The sequence below is a fragment of the Diceros bicornis genome, chromosome 28 (assembly GCF_020826845.1).
Source record: "Diceros bicornis minor isolate mBicDic1 chromosome 28, mDicBic1.mat.cur, whole genome shotgun sequence".
NCBI lineage: Eukaryota > Metazoa > Chordata > Mammalia > Perissodactyla > Rhinocerotidae > Diceros > Diceros bicornis.
This window is the reverse complement of record NC_080767.1, coordinates 9731275-9755748: the sequence shown is the minus strand read 5'-3', so window position 1 is coordinate 9755748 and position 24474 is coordinate 9731275.

Genomic DNA, 24474 nt, shown 5'->3' with positions numbered 1-24474 from the left:
GGATTCCAGTATTTAAATTAAAGAGGGACAATCAGATAGCAGAATCGAGCAAGGTTATGCCTAATAGGCATAGGGGGAATAGCAATAAGAAGGCAAACCTTTGGGAGATAGGAATCTTGTTCAAGATTTTAATTTTTAGAAGAAAAGAGGAGTATGCATTAAATAACATATAATTCCAAAGATTCCTCTACCAGATAATTTGAAATAAAATTTGGTCTCTAAAAATCTCAAGTATTAATAGTACATGTTAAAAGCTAAAAATAAATACAATATCAATATATTTGTGAATACTGCTTGCAAAAATTTCTCAAATTATAAGTATGTATGTATTATACACTTAAGACACAATATCTATCATCTATCTATAATTTAAAATTAGCTTGATAACTTTCCTGATTGTGTGCTTTTATTTTTGGCTTGCTGCTTGCAATAAATGACTCAGAAACGGAAGTGAAAAATCATTTTACAGTTTGACTAGGGATTTTTTTCTGTTCAGGTTGTTGTAATTCTTACATAATACGAATACAAACCTCTGAATGTTTATGAGATGTCTGGTGCTAGGTTTCTGTGTAAAACAACAGTACCAGCCTCCGTGCCTCTCTAATTATGTGTAAACTTGTTTAAGATCATCAAGTACAATGAGTCATCACTCCAAGGTGCTCTGCTAAAGGCTACATTGTTATAAGACTATTGTTCCCGACTGAATATATTTATTTTGAGCTTTGGTTAATTTTTTTATTTTTAACATAAGCTCCAGATCTCTATCTGTACTCGTTATGTAAGGAATAAGCAATACTTGAATGCTGTTTTAAAAATCTACTTTTAAAAATTTACTTCTTATGATAAAAACAGAAGGCTAGTGCATTCTTGGAAATGTCTGTTTAGATTTATTGCTACCACTATCAGCAGCCTCATAATTATCATCATCATCATCATCTGTTAATATTGGTTGCTAACCATTTAGTTCAGGGATTATTGTAAGTTCCAATAGCATTTACAAATAGTATATGTCAAATAACAGAGTCTTTGCCTTTAGAAAAAAGAGAGAAAAATGATAAATCATCAAAATTATAAGCTGTTTCTAACTTTCAAATGGATTGGTTGCTTAAATTGTGTTTGTAAGGTAGCTTGTTTGAACTTGGAGCCCTTTTTATTGATTGATTCGTAAGCAATGTTATATGTGGGGTATATGTACCCAGTTTTGCTCCCAAAAACCCACTCAAGAGGTGAAACTCTATGTATTTAACCCTATGATAGAGTATTTGAGTGTGTCTATTGGTAAAAATTTATCAAGATTCAAGAGCCTTCCACTAGAGTTGGTGGAGAGTAATTCTCTTTCTGCTATCTTCACCTACACCCCCACGGAAGTCATGAAGACATATTTATGCTGTGGTGTGAATTTTGTCCCCGCAAAACATTTGTTGAAATCCTAACCCCATGTAGGTGTGAATGTGACCTTATTTGGAAATAGAATCTTTGCAGATGTAATAAATTTAAGAGGAAGTCATCTTGGGTTAGGATGGGCCTTAGTCCAATGACTGGTGTCCTTATAAAAAGAGGGAAATTCGGGCACAGAGACAGGAAGAATGCCATGTGATGATGGAGGCAGAGATGAGAGTGATGCATCTACAAGCCATGGAATACCAAGGATTGCCAGCAACCACCAGGGACTAGGAAGAGGGAAGGAAAGAGTCTTCCCTAGAGCCTTCAGAGAGAACATGGCCCTGCTGACACCTTGATTTTGGACATCTAACCTCCAGAACTGTGACACAAAATATTTCTGTTGTTTTAAGCCACCTGGTTTGTGGTAATTTGTTATTGCAGCCTTAGGAAGACATCGTAACCTCCAATATGATGGTATTAGGAGATGGGGCCTTTGGGAGGTAATTAGGTCATGAGGATGGAGACCTTATGAGTGAGATTAGTGCCCTTATAGAGGGACTCCAGAGAGCTCTCTTGCCCTCTTTCCACCATGTGAGGATACATGAGAAGATGGCTGTCTATCTACCAGGAAGCTGGCCTGCACCAGTCATCAAATCTGCCAGCATGCCTTCATATTGGACTTCTCAGCCTCCAGAACTGTGAGAAATACATGTTGTTTTAGCCACCCAGTCTATGGTATTTTTGTTATAGCAGCCCAGATAGACTGAGCATGCTTAAATTTGATGTGTGGTTTAGTTTGTCATCTTAAAACACAGCTGTGGTGACAATATTTAAATAACTATATTGTTAGTGCTTTTTAACCATAAGTCATTGAGTTCATTAAGAATTTTAAGATATGTGATGATACACAGTGAGTGTATCTACAATCTATAGAATTACTATAAGACATGAGTATATGAAAAATACTAAAGACTATGTATAAGAGAAACCTGTACATGTCAATCCTTGCTTTCAGTAGAGAACACATATTAAGTAAAGATAGATTAGATATAGTTGTTTCTTAAAGGAGATTCTTATGTTTACCATGGTTATAGTTTTTTTCAGCTGAAACCTTGCTAAACTCCAAATTTCCAAAGTAGCAGGAGTCCATTATAGCTTTAGGGTTCCCCCTGTGTCCAAAATGGACTAAGAATCCAGGGACAATGATTTCAAAGAGGCCAGTCCTCTTTCCAGATACCTCACAGAGAAAGAAAAAGAGAGATAGAATTGGAAAATTTTGTCAGTCTTTTGTTGGGTTCCCTTTTTCCTCTGTCATTGTTTCTATTGTCCATAAGTTACTGGTAACAAGAGAGCCTCATGATCTGATGCATCCTTTTCCACTCCTGCGGTGATGCACTTTCTGGTCAATAACCCAGTGCAGTGGTGTTGTGTTTCACACTTGGACTGCAGTTCTTTAGTTCACACTTATTGGTTAAGAGCACTGGCTTTAAAGTCTGACAATCCTGTGTATGAGTCCCAGATCTGCCTCTTACTAGCTGTGTAGCCTTGGAAGATTAACTTAAGCTCCCTAGGCCTCTATTTTCAGAACTGTAAAATGGGTATACTATTTTATCTTATAGGCTAGGTGTAAGAATTAGATGAGAAAATGCACGTCAAGTACTTAGGAAAATGCCTGGCATGTAGCAATATTTTTAATAGTGAAACAGTAAGTAACAGAGGGTTATATCTGTATGTTTATGAAGAGATTTAATGATGTGGGGAAATGCTTATGATATAATTTTAAGAGCAAAGAGAGGAATAAAAATACATATATGTAATGTAGTATGATTTTTAATGTGACAGGGAGGGTGGTGGTTGCCAAACATTCCATTTTATCCCCTTGACATTTCCGTCCTTCCACCTGTTGTTATGTATCTAGTTACAGACAATGGGCTGTAGGTAAAAGTTACGTGTGTCACTTCTGGGCTAAAGCATAAAAGAGCTGGTGTGAAACCCTCCAGCTGTTGCTTCATCTCTCAAGGTGACTGAAGAGGTCATGTGTTCCAGATGCGGCTATAGGATGGTGGGGTTTCCTAATCAGCCTGAGTTCTTGATGGACTAAAGCCTCTGCTGATGCATGATGGACAGCTAGCATGAGTGAGAAATAAGCCTTAACAGAGTTAGGCCATTGGGATTTAGGGGTTAATTTGTTACCACAGCATAATCAGACCTATCCTGCCTGATACCCTTATCTTTATTGGAATATGTATCAAAAGACTTGAAGACAATTCACCAAAGTTGTAAGTGGTTATTGTTAGTGTGATTGTGGGTGCTTTTAATTTTCTTTAAAAGATTTTTTGTATTAAAACCCAATTTTTTTTTTTTTTTGGGGTGAGGAAGATTAGCCCTGAGCTAACATCTGTTGCCAATCCTCCTCTTTTTGCTGAGGAAGATTGGCCCTGGGCTAACATCCGTGCCCATCTTCCTCCTCTTTAGATGGGATGCTGCCACAGCATGGCTTGATGAGCAGTGCGTATATCTGCGCCCGGGATCTGAACCTGCAAACCCTGGGCCACTGAAGCGGAGCGCAGGAACTTAACCACTACGCCACTGGGCCGGCCCCAAAACCCCATTTTTTAAAAGGGAAGCAGGATGTATTAGTTCATTTTAGAAAAATTTTGATCAAAACTGGTTAAGTTAGAACCATTGACTCTTAAAAGGCAAGCTTTAGCTATTTAGAGACAACTATTTATGAGAGTTACTTTACTCTTTAGCACTGACAACTAAATGAGGATTTAGTGTAGACCAGGGGTTGGCAAACTGCAGCCTGTGGGACAAATATGGCCTGCAGCCTGTTTTTGTAAATAAAGTTTTATTGGAACACAGCCACACTCATTTGTTTTAAGTATTGTCTATGGTGTGTTAGTTCTACAGTGGCAGAGTTGAGTAGTTGCAGCAGAGACCACATGGCTCCCAGCGCCTAAAATATTTACTATCTGGCCCTTTTCAGAAAAAGTTTCCCAACTTCTTGCGTGGATTGTAAACTCTGAGCAGGGCCAGGACTAGATGAGGAGAGCGTGGCACTTGCCTAAGGTGCAAAATTTAAAGGGACACCAAAAAAGTCAGTAATTAAGATTAAATAACATTTTAATGCAATATTAAATAATAATGTGAAAAATCCATGGTGGAGAAAATGTCAAAATTTTAAACAAAGATAGAATCAGTAATAGTACCATGCCGAGCCACATTGGAGTCCGAGGCAATACTAATCCTGTCTTTATTTAGAATTTTGATATTTTATCCATCATGTAGGACAGAGAAGTGGCCTAAATTCCCTAGTACAAAGCTTAGCATATAGTGGGCTTGTAATAAATGTTTTCATCGCTTATGAATTCATTAGCCCATGATACGGCAAAAGAAGAATTAGGAAAACTGCATGAGTGGGAGTAGTTTGACCTTGTTGTTCTGGTATTTATGTACTTATGTACTAAGTCTGTTCAGCAGTTTGGTGCACCAACACATGTTGGCAACAGGTTTTACCTTATTCCTAGACCCATGGGCGCCATCCTAATTTATATGACTGTTTTAAGGTGGTATTTTGGGGATTTATTATATTTCAAGAATAATTTCGAACATACTTTTTTTGAAATTTAGATTGTCTGTAAAGACTTGCTTGTACAATCTAAATACTTGACGTATTACTTTTTAGCCAGCTATTTCTGGCGTGCTTTTCCATTTTTCAGTTGGTGTATTCATCAGATAGACTAATTTCATCCTCTCCTTCCAGGCTCGTGTTGTAATATCTCCACTCTGACTGGAAGATGGAATGTCTATTCCAAAAGTCAGATTTATTGGCATTCTAAGCTGCATTTTTCAGAGTTCAAAGGTTCATGTACTATGTGCACTTGAACTTTACTCAGTACTCAATATGATGTTTGGATGTAGCTGCTCCCAAAGAATGAACATTATGGTGTTTACTTTTTGGCACAGAGGCCCACGTTGATCAGTACAGAGGCTTGGACAAGGATAGGGAACATTCACCTTTCTCTTCCAAATACCCACTATTTAGGAGAGAGAGGCAGATTTTGGTAAAGGTTGGGGAAGGAAGCAGTATGTGAGTGAATGCTGGAGTTATATAACTGTCATTAGACAAAACATCTTAAAGGGAGAATAATAAATGTAGAAATGGAGAACACAATTATACGTTTAGTTTGCCATTGAAACTCAAAATAGATATACCCAAATGGTAGTCACTCAAATGCAAAGAGAAAATTATTCATGAAATTTTGATAAACTTACAAATAGTTTAGTCTGAAGTATACTGAAAATGTTAGCTGGCATTTTGTTAGATGTCTTCATGACCAGACTTCTATTTCCTAAAGGTAAAATTTATGGTTCTTCTTCACGTCGGGAAGTAGAGGAAGAACAAGAAATGTTCTCCTTCCTCACCTCAGTTCTTTGATGTGGACAGAGTAGGGTGGGAGAGTGGCAGGAGAGAGAGAGAGGGAAAACCCAGAAGTGAGCTTTGAGGAAGGGAAGAAGTGGAGAGAGAGGCGAAGCAAGTAAAGGAGAAATGTGGAGAGGAGAAGGGAAAGAGGGCAGAAGGAGGTTGTGAAGTGGAGGCAAGAGACAGGAATCTGGGTCTGATAACTCCATTTCATGTACTAGCTGGAGATAATATGATGGAGACAGAGACTTAACCTTTGGCAGTGGAGACTCATCTGCTTCATTAGTTACTATACAAGTGCCCTGCAAATCAGTTGTATAAAGGAGGGTAATAGTTCAGGTCTGGTGCCATGATGATGATTTCTTCTGAAGGTGCTAATATTCTGAGGTTTGAGAAAATTCCTGTCCCTGCAATGAAGTGAACCAAGAAGAACTAAACACTTACCAAGGACTCCTGCCAAGATCTGTGAGGGAGTTGCCTCAGAATTAAGGTTCTAACGCTTCATTTACTCCCACTACCCTAATTTTCCTTTTATTTTTCTAATTTTCTGACATATATTTTGGTGAGGACTGCCTAGAGCATGTTCTCTGGTATGTGGAAAAATGGAAGAATTTTTCTGAAGAAAACTTCACTGTTCTCTCTTAAACTTTACCTTGAGGAATTGGTATCTTAATTTTTCTCTATTTTTAAAATTTTTTGAAAGAAAACTTGAAGATTTTCTGCATAGGCAGTTTTCTAACATTCCATAGCTGAGCACGTGGAGAGAATATTTCTACTGTTGACAATAATTTTCTTTTCTCTGGAGAGAATAAAAAGATAGAGTGTTTCTTAATATCTTCCGCAACACCTAGTCATGTGTTTTGTTTACAGAGGGTTATCAATAAGAATTCATAAAATTATAAATTTTAAGGTCTTTATAGACAATGGTATATACATAGGGGATTTTTTCTACCTTATGAGAATTGTGGGCTCTTAAGCCAACTTGTCTATCTGTTATATTTTACACCTGAATTATACTGCTGATTTTATCTTTTTAATTTAATTTGTATTTTATCAAACCAATATAAATGTGTGGTTAAAAAAGTCAAATAGTACAAGACTTATAACAAAAAACAGCAGTGTCCTGTGCCATATTTTCTAATACCTGATTCTGTGCACTATTCTTCATTATTAGCTGTTTCACCTCCTTATTTCTAAATAATGCCTGTATATTAATTAAAATTTTTTTTCATTTTGTGTACCAATGAGTTCCTGCTGTCAATGATGGAGATTTATCTCTCTTATACCATCCATGTCGTCCCTCTTCCTTCCCCCTCCATAGTCTCATAATATAATCATATCACAGTTTTGATTAAATTGATATTTAGAAGTTCTTTTATTAAAAATTCTTTTTAATGGTTGCATTCTTGGCCTTATCAAGTATACTTCTGGGAATTTATTTTAGGAAAATATCAGAGGTGTGCACAAAAGATTTATATACAAAGAGTTAATTACAGTCTATCAGTAATTATGAAAAAGTAGACAAGATCTGAAGTCTAGCATAGGGACGTTTTTTTGTTAAAAATTTGTTATTACCTATTCATGTGATAGACTACTATGCAACCATTAAAAATAATGTTTTTGAAAACTGTTAATAGCATAGAAAGGTTCATGACACAATGAGTTAAAAAAAGATGCTAATAAACTAGTTGACAATATACTTAGTTTGATCCAATTTTTTTGAAAAAAAGAAAAAGAAAAATTGTACATCATAAGCAGGCATGGAAGGCTATGTACCAAAGTGTTAAAAGTGGCTTTCTCTAGTTGATAGTATTGAAAAGTAATTTTGTTTTCCTGTTTAGGTTTCCCTGTATATTGCAAAATGAATCATGTTGGTAAATTGCTTTCTAAAAAGGTTCTAGTATTTTGCAATACCATCAGCCATTTATATAAGACCAATAGCTTTATTATATTCTCAACATTACGTGGTCTGTTGCTATTATTTTTTAAATTCTTGATATTAGGTGTGTTCCCCTTCTTTTTATTTATATTTGGACATCGTTATGGAATTTTGACAGGAATTAAGTACATTTCTTTTTAGCTGTATTTTATAGGGAGACAAGAAACTGTCATCAAATAATTCTAAACTTATTTTTGCTAACTTGACAAAAATTGCACCTTATTTTGAGTTTTGTTTCTTTGATTGCACTCAAATGATTTTTCATAACTTTCTTTTCTTGTTGTATATCGACTGTTTTGTGAATTTCTTTTATGTCTGTTCACATCCCTTGGATGTTAGGTTTCGGGATAGTAAAATGGTGGTGGAGATTATTCTCAGCAGAGAGAAAAGCATGAGCAAAGGCATAGAATTATAAAATTGTGGACTGTGTTTGTGAGATAGCAATTCCTGTTTGACAGGATTGTGGTGTACATCTAGGAGAATAAGGCAGGAAAAGGTAATGCCTTAGAGATGTTGATCATTGCCTTTCCTTCTAAAGGATTCTTTCTAAAGGAATCTTTTCTGCCCACAGCCCTGCTTCCAAAGGGTCCATTCTAAAGGGTCCATTCTCTGAACCTGTTGTCCTGCCCATCCCCCATGTAATTGGATCACAGCTGATTGGAATAGGATGGGCATCATGGGATCCAAGTGCCAACAATCCATAGGCTGTTGTGTGGTGTTTCTGTGATCCAGCACAAAAAGATGGACTAGACCATTTGGACTCTTTAGAATTTGGAACTGGGAAATCAAGAGATTGAACCAATTAGCCGTGGGGGCAGAAACTACAAGGAAGTCTTGCGAGTTGCCAAGGTTTAGAAGGTATTGGGAGTGGTCATAGCGCTGTATGCTAGCTGAAACTATGAGGGAATGGAAACTGTGAATAACCAGAGGAAGCAGGGCAACAGAGGGAAGGGAAACCGAAAAGAGAAGCAGAGACACTGGTAGAAAGAGAGAGTGGTTGAGTTTGAGAGCTTTCTTGTTTTCTGACAGTCATCACTTGATCAGAGTACCCTTTTAAGTGCTTTCTTTTCTTGAGTAGATCTCTGATGCTTCTAAGCATACGGGTATTTTGGGGGCCATATTATGAAGAACTTTGGATGCTAGGCCGAGACATATGTAATTTGCTAGTGAGGGATAAATGTTACCAATTTTTGAGATGCAGGGTAATATCATTAGAAGTGTATTAAATAAAGATTAATCTAGAAGTAGTATGTAGGAAAAATGGAGAAACTGATTGGGGAAACTATTACAATAAGATATGTGGGAGGTAATTAAGGCCTTGAATTGAGGGTATGACAGAAAGAAGGTAAATGAGTAGATATGTAAAAACATAACAAAGGAAGAATCAATAACTCATGATAATTTATTGGATATAGAGGACAATAAAAAAGAACACATCAGAGTTGGGGCTGAGATTTTAAGGCTTGGAAGTCAGAAGTTGGTAATATCATTAAGAGAAATAGGGAAGTTAGGAGCATGAGTTGTTTTAGGGTGTGGAGGGCCAGACAGCTGTTTAGTGTTGTGTCTGTTCAGTTTCAGGTGCTGGTGGGTAATGCTGCTTAGTTCAGCTTAAATAACTTTTATTGAGTTCCTACTATCCTGCTCCAGGCCCTGGATGGTGGAGGTGGGGGACTGAAGTACAAGAATAAATAAAACATGGTTTGTGCCTTTTAGGAGCCTCTAGTGTTATGGATGAAGTTGTTTGTCAGGTAGAGACATATGTGTGGAGCAGCTTGAGAGAGAACTTTTGGACTGGAAATCCAATGTCAAAAGAGCCTCAAAGAATGGGATTATCAAAGGAGAGAGTGACAGCATGTAATTATCAAAGGATAGAGTGACAGCATGTAAAGAGGAGGACTAAGGGTAAAACCATAGGGAACACCTGGTGTCATAAGGCAGGAGAAGGAAGAACAAGGGGAGGCATGGCCAGGGCATTCTCAGGAGAAACAGAGTAGGCCAGGGTCATGAAACCAAGGGAAGGGAGGGTTTCAGGAGGCACAAGGTTATCCACAGTGTTAAATAGTGCAAAAGCTTGAGAGAATGAAGTTGGATTTGACGTGTAGAAGGTCATTGTGATCCCAGAAGGCATTTGGGTATAAAGGGCTAGTGAAGAAATGTAGGAAGCCAGTGTAGATCACTCTGCTAATAATTTGGGTGTTGAAGGGATGATAGGAGGAGGAAACTTGGGGGAGGGGCAAGGTCAAGAGAAGATTTTTGTTTGTTTATTTTTAAAGACTGGGTTTACCTGAGTAGGCAGAAGAAGAGATGATTGGTCAGGAGAGAGAAAAAAAATCAAGGAAGAAAATCGAAGGAGCAAGGAAGTGAGGAGATGGGAGGGTTTATGATCAAGTATAAAGGTGAAGGGGATAACACTACCAAAGGAGAGACATTCCATCCCGGAGCCAAAGGTTGGAAGGAGGAACACAATTTACAATATGGAGGAATCCAGAGGGGAAGAGAAAGGAAGCACAAAGAAAAATACCTCAGATGGCTTCTATTTACTTAGAAAAGTAGCAGGCTAGAAGTCGAGTCTTGTGATTGGGGATTTTAGGGACATAGAGGAAGAGAAAGTTTTGAAAGGCCACTAAAGGCAATGGAACAGGGAATTAATAAGAGGTGAATGAGAGGGTTTTTGAGTGGTAATAGACAAATAAAGATGAGAAGGTGAGAGAGAAATCAAGAAAATGAAAACTATTTCAAGTAGTAGTACTCAAAGAATTTCAGAGTTCCTCCTTCCCCCACCCACAATATTTTACAAATACAGAATTTAGTTCCAAGCAACTTATTCATAGATCTGTTGGAGTTCCAGCTTTCTCCCTCACCCCCCTTTTTTCTGCATGAACAGAGGTGTGACAATTGATTATAAGACTAATTTAGGGGATTGGTTAAATCTGAAATCTGACTATATCTGGAAAATATAAAATTGACCCAACCAAAAGATCAGTGCTTATGTATGTTGAACAAATGTGATAGCTGGTCAGTGAGTCACAGGAAATGATTCAGGAGAATATTCTCTAAACTATAGTGTGTGTTCTGGGTAAGAATATTTTTTCAAATTTTTAAACAATTCTGATTTTGCATATAGATATTTAAATGTCTAATTTATACAAAATGACTGCCAATTATTATCTAAAAGAAACTCAGTTGTCACAGTGCCCATTCTATAATGAAAGTCCAGTTTCCAGTGTGAAAGTTACAGTTGTGGAAGATAGTATGGAAAATTATTACACATTCAGAAGTAATCAATCATTTCTAGCAATGGAATGAGAACATTATTTAAAATGTTTTTAAAAATATTTAATTTATTCCCAGATCTCAAGACTTAGTCCCTTAAGTTTCTATAAATCATTTTAAAGATGAGGCTTTGAATTTCTGAGGATCATTTTTCAGCAGAGCTCCAAGAAACGTTGAATTCCCTTAGAGGTAGTAGTGAAGTAATATTCTTATTTGTCTTTGTGGACAGGATCAAATAATAACTTTATATTGAATTTCAATAGTGACCATTAAGGGCCAAATAAAATGATCACAACTCTTCTTTGTAATTTTCACGTGCAATTTGAGTAACCACGTACAGAACAGACAGAATTGCCACAGCAGAATATTATTATTACTCCTGGCTAGAAAATTCTCTAGACATTTTTGTTTGGTTGTTGAAACTAAATAGAAAGGGATTCCAGAAAAAAGATGAATTTTAGTAAATATTTTGTGTTTTCAAAGCGCGTTGTAATTGTCCGTTATCCTTTATCCCGCTGTGACAGCAGATGGAAACGCCATCAGTGATGTCCATAGGCTTCAGCATGAGGTGGGGGTCAGTGATCATTCTGGCCTCTTGCCCAGGAGATGGAATGGAATGACTCAGTTTTCTTGGCTGAATTCCAAGGAGGCCTCGAGAGAGCCTTTCACACTGAACTGGTACTGAAACCTTTAACACTTTTCTGAATTGGAAGAACTTGTCTTCAGGGTAGAGGCAATGATAATGATAAACCTGTCTCTACGGGTGTGTGTGTGTGTGTATGTGCATGTCCACTGCTGCTGCCAGTCCACACTCATAAATCCACACGGGGACAGCTGGCCTTGACCCTTACTATCTCTTAGTTCTCAGTTTAGGAAGGGGTGTTCTGCATTTCACACATAGTCGTAGCCAAAGAATCCAGCTTCCGCAATGAAGTATTGAGCAGCTCTGTAGATGAAGCCCTGATTTGGCTGGCCACGTTCTCTATATGACTCAAAAGCTTGGACATTGTCCATGGATGTCCTTATTTGTGAGCCCACATTCTAAAAAGAGTGCCCCCTTAAACTGTCTCTGAAGAGTAAGTCAAGGGTGCCGAGGGCTACTTTTCACTGGATGCTCAAGCTACTGTAACTTCCCTCTAAATCTGCTCCAGACGCCTTTTAGTTCACTTCAAATTTCTGCCACTAACATTTTCTTGGTACCTGGCTATGTAACAGCCCATTTGCTACCTCTGTGCCAGGAATTCTGAACAACTCTACCATGTATAGGTAAGAATGGGACAGCAGAAGAGCTACCCTGGCCCCCACGTTCTGTGCCCATCACCAGGATGGCGTATGATGGAGCTGGAACCTGGTGTTTCTACTGCCACAGAACCAAAGCTGTTGTTTCTCTTTGACCCCAGGCTAAAGTCCTTTTCAGGTAAGACAATGTGTAGGGTGGAGGATTTATCAGTTTCCCACATCTCCTGCAGGGGCTATCTTGGTTCTCTTTAATAAGAAAAGGAATGGTGTTTACTATTTCTAGCAAGACAGTTGTGACTTCAGCATGCTCATCATATATAACCCGTACCAGTTCGCAGTAGAAGAGGCAATATAGTATAAAGCAAAGCATGAGCATTGGAACCAATAAGATCTGGGTTTGACTTCTGGCTCTACTACTTTCTAACTATATGACCTGGTAGAAGTTGCTATAAGCATTGTTTATACACTGCAGGGCTGTTGTGAGAATTAAATAAACTAATATGTGTACTTAGCATAGGGCCTGGCACATGACAGGTACTCAATAAATGGTAGCTATTATCATCATTATCACTGATCTTCCTGAACATGAGGCATAAATCTTTATGAAATTTGACAACCAGGACAGCTATAACTTTGTTCTAGGAAAAGTGGCAAGTAACACTATCCTTCCAGGCCTATTCTTAAAAGTCTGAATATATTGTGAGGCTGTTTGGCATTTGCACATCTTGGCCATCTTCCAACACCCATTGAACAATATCTTGGATGAATGCTGGCGCTGAGGAATCATGGTCTTCTTGAGTGGTACAATATACTTCTATGACTTACTTGTCACAAAAGTCCCTGCTTTGGATAGTTTTTACGAGCCTCCTGAAGTATGTCTAGGTCAACTCTGAAAAATGTGTATTTGAAAACCCAAGGGTGAGACTCATTTTGCCCTTCAGAGATTTGCCAAGTCAGAGAAACATATCATGTCAGTAAAAGAGTGGTTGGCATTATGTCCATATCCAAGAGTTACAACTATATAATGTAAACAATTCTAGCCATTGATATCAGTGCAGAGGAAGCTTTGGAACCCACCTTTCTTACTGCTGTAGAATTCTTATGTCACAACTTACTACTCTCTTATGGCATTCGGTTCCATAGCAGCTGTTGTTTCCAGCCCTGCTACTTCCCTTCAACTCACTGCATGTCTCACATCATGGATATGTTTCATGACCTGGGCAAAATACAGGCCATTCAAAAGGGCCTTCAGGACACTCTCTAGCTATCAAAACACCAGTACAAGAAATACTCAGGTTAGCACTTGGCCTTCAGGGAGAAAATCTGTGTGGGTTATGCCATCTGTCTCTTCCTATACCCACTACCCACTTGAGCTGAAAGCAGAATGTTTCCACTCAAGGTCCTTTGAGGGGGTTGCTCTGTCAAATGTTATTGCCTCTCTCTAAGTAAATCAACCGCACTTTCTATTGTGTGTATATATATAAATAGCTAAACATATATTTATTTTTAGCTATTTATATTTTTCATGTAAAAAATGTCCCTTTATGTCCTATGCTGATTTTTCAACTGATGTGCAATTTTTCTTGTATTTTTAATTTTTATGAACAAGTACATTATAAAATTGAGACACAGGCTAAAGTAAAAATAAGTTGGATACAATCCAGGCTTCTGTCCTAGGGCCTCCTCTTTGTTCTTCTGCACATCCCTCTAGATCATGTCATCCAATTGCCTGGCTTCAATTACTACCTTTCTGCTCATGTTTCCAAATCTCCTTTTCTAGCTCAGACCTCTGTCCCAAATGATAAACACACTATTCCAACTGCCTCCTGGGCATCTTCTCCTGGACCTACCACAGAAAACATACTCTGTTCTAAATTGGGCTCATTATTGCCCCTTTACAAACTTTCTCCTTCCGTATTCTTGATCTTGTATTGTGGCACCAACATACATATTCAGCTGGAAACTTGATAATACTTCTAGTGTTTGCCCTCTCTCTCATTTCCAATATTCACCTCCTATGATTTCTCCTGATGAAATACTTTTGTAATCTCTCAATTTAGACCTTTCATCATTTTTTTTAATAATTTTATTTATTTATTTTTTCCCCCAAAGCCCCAGTAGATAGCTGTATGTCATAGCTGCACATCCTTCTAGTTGCTGTATGTGGGACACGGCCTCAGCATGGCCGGAGAAGCGGTGCTTCGGTGCGCACCCGGGATCCCAACCCCGGCCGCCAGCCGCGGAGTGCGCGCACTTAACCGCTAAGGCACGGGGCCGGCCCATAGACCTTTCATCATTTACCTCATGAATTAATATAATAACTCACCTGTAATTGCTCTCCTTAGCTTCTGTCTCAGATCTCTTCAATTTATCTCCTCAGTGCTTTCAACATGATTTTTATAAAATGAAAACTGCAAATATGATTATTTTTTCTTCTCCCTTACTCATTTCCAGCTTTAAAATCTTCAGAGGCTTCCTATTATTTTCAGAATGAAGATCTAATTTGTTAACATGGCATATAAAACCCTGTGTGATTTGACCACTGCCCTCTCACCACCCTCCCATTTGTAGTTTCCATTCTTATTATAGTGAACTAATTGGCATTCTCATGCTTGTTCAGACCTCTGTCTTGGCATATATTCTTCCCTTATCTACAGTTTCCTTACTTGCCTCATCCTGTTAGTGAACTCGTGAAGGTTCTCTTGACTTCCTCCCTAAAGGAAGAGTTAAGTTTTTCTTTCTCTCTGCTTCCATGGATCCTGTATTACTTATTTAGCAAGCACTCATTGAGGGTGTGCAATACAATAGAAATACTTAATGTTAAAAGAATTAAATATTAAGCCATTTTGGATTCAGTACATGAATACGTTTATTTTGGATAAAAACTCAGCATAGTCAGAGTGGGATAAATTACTAAGTTTTAGCCAAATGACAACCCAATTCCTGTTTTATTCTTTCAAATAATTTATGATACATTGGTGTTGGTGAAGAATAAATGTAACCCACCTTGAAGGTAGTTATTTTTGTTTTAAGCAAATAGTGAGTCAAAGTTGTGACTAACTTCCATCGTTTTGCTTACTTATAATTTTGTCAGAAAGTGAGAGTTTGGGCTTATTGGACTAGCAAAATCTTGTGAGGTATTTTGGATTGTTATTTGGGGAGAAACAACACAGATTGGAGATGGTTAGATTAAGGGAGTTAGGATTTGGTCTCTATTACATTGGGTGTTTTTGTTAGGTATGGGAAGTGAGGAGCAGGGATGTTTTAGGACTAGTATTACATATTTATCTGAAAGATCTTGTCTAGAAGAAGGCAGTGGAAAGAAATATGTCTCTACAAAAATAGGCTTCTGCTCTCATCGTCCCACATTAAACTTTTCCCTTAATCTTTCTCTTTCTTTCAGCCTCTTCCTCTTTCTTTGCCTGAATAAGTCATTTTGGGGCTCTTGTTATACTATTTGTGGTGAATCTCTGTTATTTTGTCTGCCCAAAAGGTTTCACTCTTCTTCTGGGCACATCAGCGACCCCTCTGGGAAATGCTCCTTCCTGCACTCCAAGCAGCTGATTTGAGTGTGAGCTGCCATGTTCCTACAGACCTCGCACCTGGCTACAGTTGATGGCTGATGGATGGTCAGACTTGTCATTTGGATTTTTGAACTAGGCACCAGTGAAAGCATGGTCTGTTCTTCTCTGGTGGTAAAGCTGAGATGAAGGATGGCAGCAGCTGGCAGACATTTTCCTCATCATATGCTTGCAGCTAGTTTAAAAGAATAAAATAAACTTGCAGAGAAAAGCAAAGATGAGACAGGATTCAGATTTCTGGTTCCAAAGTTGCTTATATTCAAATCTCTGTCTTTGAGGTCCAGCTGTAGTCCTGCCCTTCTCATAGGACCCAGACCAATACACTCCCCCTTTCGCTAATCAAATTCAAGCTGGGTTTCTGTTACCTTGCAACCTAGAGTTCCAACCATTCCTCTTTTTCTCATCTCTTCCTCTATATAATCTGTCCCATGCATTTTATTAATGTCCTTATGATATTAGATGATTTGCCTTGATAACACTTTTGCTGAGTTTTACTGAGTGTTCAAAGTGAGCAATGTTATTAGGAAATCAGGTAGAACAAGTGAGATGATTTCAGAATAGCTAGGAGATTAGTCAGGAGGGCTGATTCACATCTAAGGTCAGTCAAGATTTGTTCTCTAGAAGATAGGAGACCAGAATCTTGTCTAGAAAAGAGTGGAATGATCTGGAGTTTGAACTCTGAAATTCAGAGAACCTAGGGGAAAAAAAAGATTGTTAGAAGATTATCAACACTGATTTATGTTTTTTCCAGTTTTATTGTGATATAATTGACATACAGCATTGTATAAGTTTAAGATATGCAGCATAATGACTTACATTAAGTGCTGATTCAGGACGGGGGAGTGGTATATATTGTTTTACAGAAATGTGTACATGCACCAGGGGGTTCACCATTTGTGTATACCCACTGTCTATCTCCCTCTATACATATACAGGTTCAACAGGAGGAGGAGGAGGTTTTAATTTGTTTGTTTTAAAAAGAAACTCAGAAAACTGAGTTTTAGTTTTTTCATGGGAAATTAGAGTTTTTAATTAATCTTGGTACTAATATAATGACTAAAAATGTGACTTGGGACCCAGTTCATGTATCTTGCTTTATGGACTTGAAAGAGTTCTTCTAACTTGGATCTTATAAAAGACACCATAATAATAAAAAGTAACCTCATAAAAATGAGCAAAAGATTTGAAGAGATACTTCACAAAGGAAGATATACAAATGGCCAACAAGAAGGACATGAAAAATGTGCTCAACATTATTAGTCATTAGGGAAATGCAATTTAAAGCCACGATGAGCTAACATTTAAGACCTACTAGAATGGATACAATTAAAAAGTCTGGTATCACCAAATGTTGGAGAGGATGAGGAGCAACCTCTCATTTGTTGTTGTTCACAAAACAGTGTTGTTCACACCCAGAACACTCATTCATTGTTGGTGGGTGTGTAGAATGCTTTAACCACTTTGGAAAACAGTCTGGAAGTTTCTTAAATAGTTAAGCATACAACTTCTTCTTGACCCAGCAATTTCATTCCTAAGTATTTACCCAAGAAAAATGAAACATATGTCCACAAAAACACTTGTACATGAATATTCATAATAGCATTATTCATAATAAGACTGGAAACAGTCTAGGCGTTCTTCTGTAAGAGAATGGATAAAGATACTACAGTATATTCAAACAATTAATACTACTCAGCAATAAAAATGACAAGCTACTCATATACATAACAACATGAAAAAAATCTTTAAAAAACTATGCTTAGTGAAAGAGGTATATGAAAAAGTAAATATTTTATGATTCTATTTATATGACATTCTAGAACAAGCAAAAGTAATCTATGGTGAAAAGAATCAGAACAGTGGTTGCCTCCGGGAGGTGTGGACTGGGATCGACAAGGAAAGAACAAGAGGGAACCTCCTGGATTAAAGCTAATGTTCTATAACTTGATACGAGTTGGGTCACATAGGTATGCATTTGTCAATCTCATCAACTATTACACTTAAGATTTTTGCATTTCGCTGTATATATAGTTTATTTCAAAAGAACAGTAAATAAATATTAAACTCTAGTTAATGATATCCTTGCCAAAGTGTTTTGGGAGAAAGTGTTCTGATATTGCAAATTGCTTTGAAATGCATTCAAAACCAAGATGGATTGATGGATGGGTAGAAGGATGCATGGATGGACAGATATGTGATAAAGATGTGGCAAAATGCTAATTGTAACATCCAGTTGGTAGGTGTTTGGATGTTCACTGTAGAGTTCTTTCAACTTTTCTTTATGTTTGAAAATTTTCATAATAAGATATTGGAAAAAATAAATAGCAAAATGGAAAAAAAAGGACATCAAATATATTAGTTATGAGAACTGAGTGCATATTACCAAATGGATTATATACAGTTCATTAAACAGCCAACTTAAACATATATTGCCACCACATAATAAATTACAAAAATATATAGGCACACCGTTTTTAGGGCTGTCCCAAGCAGTGCTGATTTGACATAGTGATGATTATCTCAGAAATATTTTTATATTAAAAATACATATGTATACACATTCATTCCAACACTGAGCACTATGGTAACATAGACCCTTCTCACGGCCTGTAAGCAAGTACAACAGATTGAGACCCATTGAAAGCTCACAGTCAGCTAGAGCTGCAAGTGGGACTCGCCACCCTGTTGGCTTGTTCTTTCTGTTGTGATTTCTCTTGCCAACAGTGTTTCATTCTGGTACATAGGTTTGATCCATAAGAGCCAGTAAAGGTGTGCAAGTGGAAGTGTTGGAGTGCCACAAAAGTATTATGTTGGATGTGTAAAATGCTAGTGGGTGATGTGATCAAGGAAGTAAGTGGTAAAAACCAGCGGTCCAGTAGGGCTTGCTGGAAATCTTCTTAAAAGGGAGGTGAAGAGGACAGGTTCTGCAGCCAGACTGCCTGGTTCTGGCCTTGGCACTGCTGCTCACCTCCTGTGTGTCCTTGGGCAAGTTAAGTAACCTCTCTGCCTCACTTTCCCCATCCATAAAATGAGTGTAATCATAGTATCTACTTCACAGGGTCACTGTGAGAATAAAATGACTTAGTACATGGAAAGCCCTTAGCGTGGCTCTGGGCACTTAGTAAGAACTCGGTCAATGTGACCATCAGCGTTGGTATTATGAAGGTTATTATGCTATTATCAGAAGCATCACCGCAGCCTAAGAGGAAGTAATTAACAAATGTCTGAACAGGTGTGGTAAGAAATTATGGCCACAGGCATGTCATAACTTCAGGGACTTTGAAGGGGATGAAACCATAATTGCCAATCTATGACGCAGGAAATGTGCCTTCATGGGAGTCCTGCGGTACCGTCCTCTGCAATGCTGATACAGTTCATGCTCCCTTGTCCAGGAATGCCTTCCACTTGCTAAACAGGGTAAATCTTGAGGCATGGTTCATCCTTATTAGATTTTGGAGACCCCCTTAGCTAGGGAGTCAGTCCTAATCCAGTTCTAGATCCTTTTCTCAAGTGGTAATTTTGTAGTAAAAACATCTTTTTTCTTGCAGTCACTTAACATTCAAATTCAATTTTTATGCTTGTGGAATCTTGTGTGAGACTTGGGGAGAAGCAAGGCGCACCCCATGGTGGAGGCCAAAAGAGTTAGGCATTTTGTTTCTCCCTTGTACCTTGAGTTTAGGCTGCCTAACTTCAGCTATAGAGTCTCCTGCCGAGAATTAGAATCTGTGGTGAGTTACCTAAAGAAGCATAGAACTCCTTGTGCTGGTGGTGGCTGTGGCACCCAGTGTCCAGTGGTGGTTGTCCCAGCAGGTTTAGCAGAGTTCCCTCAACTGCAGGTGGTGGCAGTCCAGCTGTGCCATCCAGAGTTCAGTGGTGATGGCGTGGTACCTAACCAGGCTGTTCCTGGCATGTGGCCTTGGCAGTGGTTCTGGTTACCTGTATTTTCCTGCTTTCTGATTATATTCTGAGCCCAGTTCTTCAGTCTTGGTGTTGATTCTGTGAATTACCCAGTAGCTTTTAATAAATTCATTTTTCTCATTGATTAGTCAGGGTTGGTCTTATTGTTTGCAACCTGAACCTCTGCCTAATGTGCTGATTTTGTGATCCGCTGATCCAGTTCTATGCCTACCACTACAATGGCCATTTCTCCATGTCAGAGCAAATGTATTGATTGTAGAAAAGCCTAACCTTTGTCCGTTGCAATCCTTTAAATCTCAATTTTTAAAGTACAGGCTTTGTTTACCCAGAGAAAATCAACCATGTTTCTTGTTAGAAATTTGCTGTTTTACTGTAATATGCATTGTATTTATCTACCTCATTTCAACTTACCAGACACCTACTGAAGATTTGCCTTGTGCTGGGCGATGGTTAGGCTTTGGAGGCACAAAGTCAAGTAAGACATGGTCCCTCCTGCACGTATTGAGAATTATAGCTGTTGTATCATGGTGAGAGGCGGGCAAACCAATTCAGTCACACACCAAGGGGGAAGAAACAGTCCAGTGGGTGGGTAGGACTAAGGGTGGGGAAGGTAGTGTTACGTGGTGGTTAAAATCTTCATATAGAAGTTTGACCAGCCTTGGTTCATATTCAGGCTCTTACTTGCTGTGTGCAATAGGACAAATTGCTTAAACTACATAAACTTCAGTCTATTTATCTATAAAGTGAGGATAATAATACCTACATCCTTATATTATTGTGAAGTTTAAATGAGATAATGGATATAGAGTGATTAGCATAATGCTTGGTACATGATTAAATGCTTAGTAAAATGGTAGCCACATTCACATACTGCATAGACTACCCAGAGGGGTTGTGTAATTCCTAGGTTAAGTACAGCTCTCAGGAGCATAAACTGTGCCATGATAGTCTGTATTAGTTCCCTAATCTCCTTGATCATTAGTTCCTCTTTTTTTTTGCCTTTTTCTAGTCCAGTTCTATTACATTCTTCTTTTTTTTTTTCCCCCAAAGCCCCAGTAGATAGTTGTATGTCATAGCTGCACATCCTTCTAGTTGCTGTATGTGGGATGCGGCCTCAGCATGGCCAGAGAAGCGGTGAGCTGGTGTGCGCCCAGGATCCGAACCCGGGCCGCCAGTAGCGGAGCGCGCGCACTTAACCGCTAAGCCACAGGGCCTGCCATATTACATTATTCTTAACACCAGTAGTCAGAACTATATGTTTTCTTCCAGCATGGATAAACTACAGTTTTAAACAAAGTAGGCAATGATTTCTGCCTGTGTTTCTCCACTTGATGCTGTTTAGCAGCATTTTCAATAGAATTTTTGGGTGCAGCATCATGTTGAAGCAGTGTCCTTCAGGGAATTTCTGTCCTTTCTCTGGGTTGGAATGATATCCTTATATAGGCTTAAGAGTATATTTTTCTCCTCAATTGCATAAATATGTACTTTACATACACTGAACCTCTCTGCCCCTTTCTTGCTCACTCGTGGGCCTTTGCTACTATTTGATATAGTAGGTTTGACTTACATGTTTCAAAAGACATTTATGTTGCATGAATTTCTTCTTTAGCAATTTTTTCCCATGAAGATGAAGAAAAATGATTCATTTACCCCAATTTTCTATCTGATCTTTTCTCTGAGTGTACCTCTTTTAGACTCTGATCGTTAAATTGTTATTCAGATTCTTTGGCCCACTTTGTTTTCTTTAAAAAAAAATGTGTCATAAAAAGTGTTTTATTGCTTTTGGAGTCCTTTTCAAAGTATGGCCTAGTTTTCAGATGATAACTAACATGCTATGTTTTGTGGGCTTCCTTGTTTTCCTTATATGGGTTAATTTTCTATTATTAAAAACTGATTTTTTTAACCCCTGCAATTATTGTTTTGGCCATCAGTTAGACAGGTGGGGCTTTTATTTGTTTGTTTGTTGATTCTTGGAGGAGTTCTTAATTACCAAAATTTTTTGGAGTTCTCTCTTCTCAATCATATATTCAACTTTATTTTGGCTTTGGATGTGGTGTTTGGAAACAGCCTCCAGGCTTCTATTTTACTTTTGCTTTTCATTCACTTCTCTCCCCACCCCAACACCTGCATTTGTTTATGTTGAAATCAGTAGAAATGATACCAAATGAGGAATTGTAGATTGAAGCTCTAGCGCCGGGACGGCGTCAAAGTTTCTGCGTGACTTTGGTTGGGTCATTCGGCTGCTTTGTCCTCCAATTTCCTCACCTGTGAAGTGAGGCGAATTTATTCACTTATTCAACAAGTATCTATTAGGCACACAGTATAGGGTAGGCACTGTGCCAGGTGCTGGAACGTCTGCCGTGAACAGAGTCAAGATGCCTCCCCTCACGGAATGCATGTTCTAGTGCTGTTCAATTATATCAACTCCAAGGCCCTTTTGAGTTTCTAGCACTGTATGTGTAATGATACTTCACTCGGTTCCAATTCTCTTTTGAACACAATAGGAGAAAATGTAGTATGTGTGAAGTTTGTTTTTGGCTGTGGAGATTCCTTTGACTTAAAATAAATACCTTAGAATTTATCCTACAGAGTGTTCCATGGAAACCAGTGGGAGATGCTCTATCTAGAAAGCAATCAGGTCAAAAGCTATATACTATATCCCCCTCTTAAAGTGAATCTTAAAACACTTTTGGAAATAAACTTCAGATCTCTGCTTTTTGAAGCACATTAAAAAATAAAAGAATTACTGGAATAATTACCACTGACCTTTATTTAGATGTGGGAGTCACATCTAAATGTGGGAGATGTGAAAGAGGAAATGAAAGTTTTCTTGGTTGCTGCCAATATGACAATACTTATTGAGTTATTAAATTGTATTCAGTAATAGACTATGAAGCTCTTTCCTGGGCACCAGTAATAATAATAATTAATACTGAATAGTAAAAAATGTAAATTTTATTATTTGGCTGACTGTATAGTATGTGACATATATGCCTTGGAAAAATAATGGGCTGGTAAACTTGTAAACTTACTTGCCAATGGGTGATTTGTGTTACAGGAACTATCACAATAGGAGTCCTTAAATGAATATTTAAGCCAAATTTTCTCTGTTTTTCCTTCATGTCCCATTTAATTTAACGTGGGGTATTTGTGGGCGTGATATAGGCCAGGTAAAGAAAAGGTTGGAATTATATTGAGGTAATTTTGGAACTATTATTAGAATGGAGCCATCTGAAAGAATTGTTTATAACAGATAATGGCTGTCAGGAAAAATAAAGTAGAATAAAAAATGTAAGCAGAGTGACAGAGAATAACCCATGAGCGGGTGGAAAATTCAGAAAACATCTTGCATGAAAATCAACTCATGACAGGGTTTTGCTTGATTTTATGGGAAGAAATTAAATAGTAAATGTTAATTTTTGTCTGTTTCTAAAATTTTGCCTTATCCAGGATAATAATTCTTATTTCAGCTCTCAGTTATCACACTTGTATTTTTTCCTGTTCATGAATTCATATTAAAATTTTTTAATATTATGGTTCTAATTTCATTTGCCTCCTTAGATTAATCTTCTAAAAATTCAGGAACAATTATCACAGTTACTGAAAGGAAGTAGAGACCTGTATTCCAAAAATATTCATGCATACACATATTTATACATATACAAAAATAACCATAAAAGAAAATACAAAGTAATGCCAAAGGAAAATTGGAGGTAAAGAGCTATTAAAACTTCAGAGGAGGGAAAGAGTACTTCCAAATTGGAGGAAAAGGGAAGAATTTGTGCCTAAGATTTGAACTGGCCTTAAAAGATTATAAAGTTAGGCCATTCAGAGCCTCAGGGAACACTTTCCGGGTGGAAGTAGTAGTGCTGTATAGTAGAAAGTATATTGGCTTGGAGTGAGCTGAACTTTGGTTCATTTTCTCTAATTCCTAGTTTTATCTGTAAAAATTGGAATAATAACATCAAAACCTTGCTGCAGGGTTGTTGTGAAGTTTAAATGGTATAATTCAGTGGAAATTCGTAACAAAGTTCCTGGCAAAAAGTGGGTGCTTGGTCAAAGACCCTCTCTCCCTTTTTTGTGTAAGTATGGAGGACATTTGAGGCCAGGCCAAGGAGTTTGCTGGAGTGTTAATCTTGGTTCTGCCGTTTACTAGCTACATGAACTTGGGCAAGTTATTTAACCTTGCTCAGTCTCAGTTTTCTCATCTCTAAAATGGAGATAATAATAGTAGCAATTTATGGAAGGACTAAACAAGTTAATGTAAAGGGCTTATAAAATAACATGGCACAAAGTATGTCCTTGTTAACTATTATCATTTTTCTTAGGCTTTGAGGAGCAAGTGGAAGTTTTTGAGTCGGGGGTGGGGGAGAGTGACTCAATCTTTTCTTTAGAAAAGTCAATGTTTGGTGGTTTATAAATAGGAATTGGGTGGTGAAGGACTGGGGAGAGACCAAAAGTGGGGAAGGCAATTTAGGGGATTGGTAAACACTCCAGATCAGAGACACTGAGAGCCTGGTGAATAATGGTGGTAGCAGGAATGGAGAGGGCCAGTCGCTTAGACTAAAAATGTAGCTTCTCAAACTTCAGTGTGCACATGAATCACCTGGGGTGTTGTAAACATGCAGGTTCTGGTTCTGCGGGTCTGGGTGGGGCCTGTAATGCTGCGTTTATAACAAGATCCCAGCTGGTGCCAATGACGCTTGTTCACAACC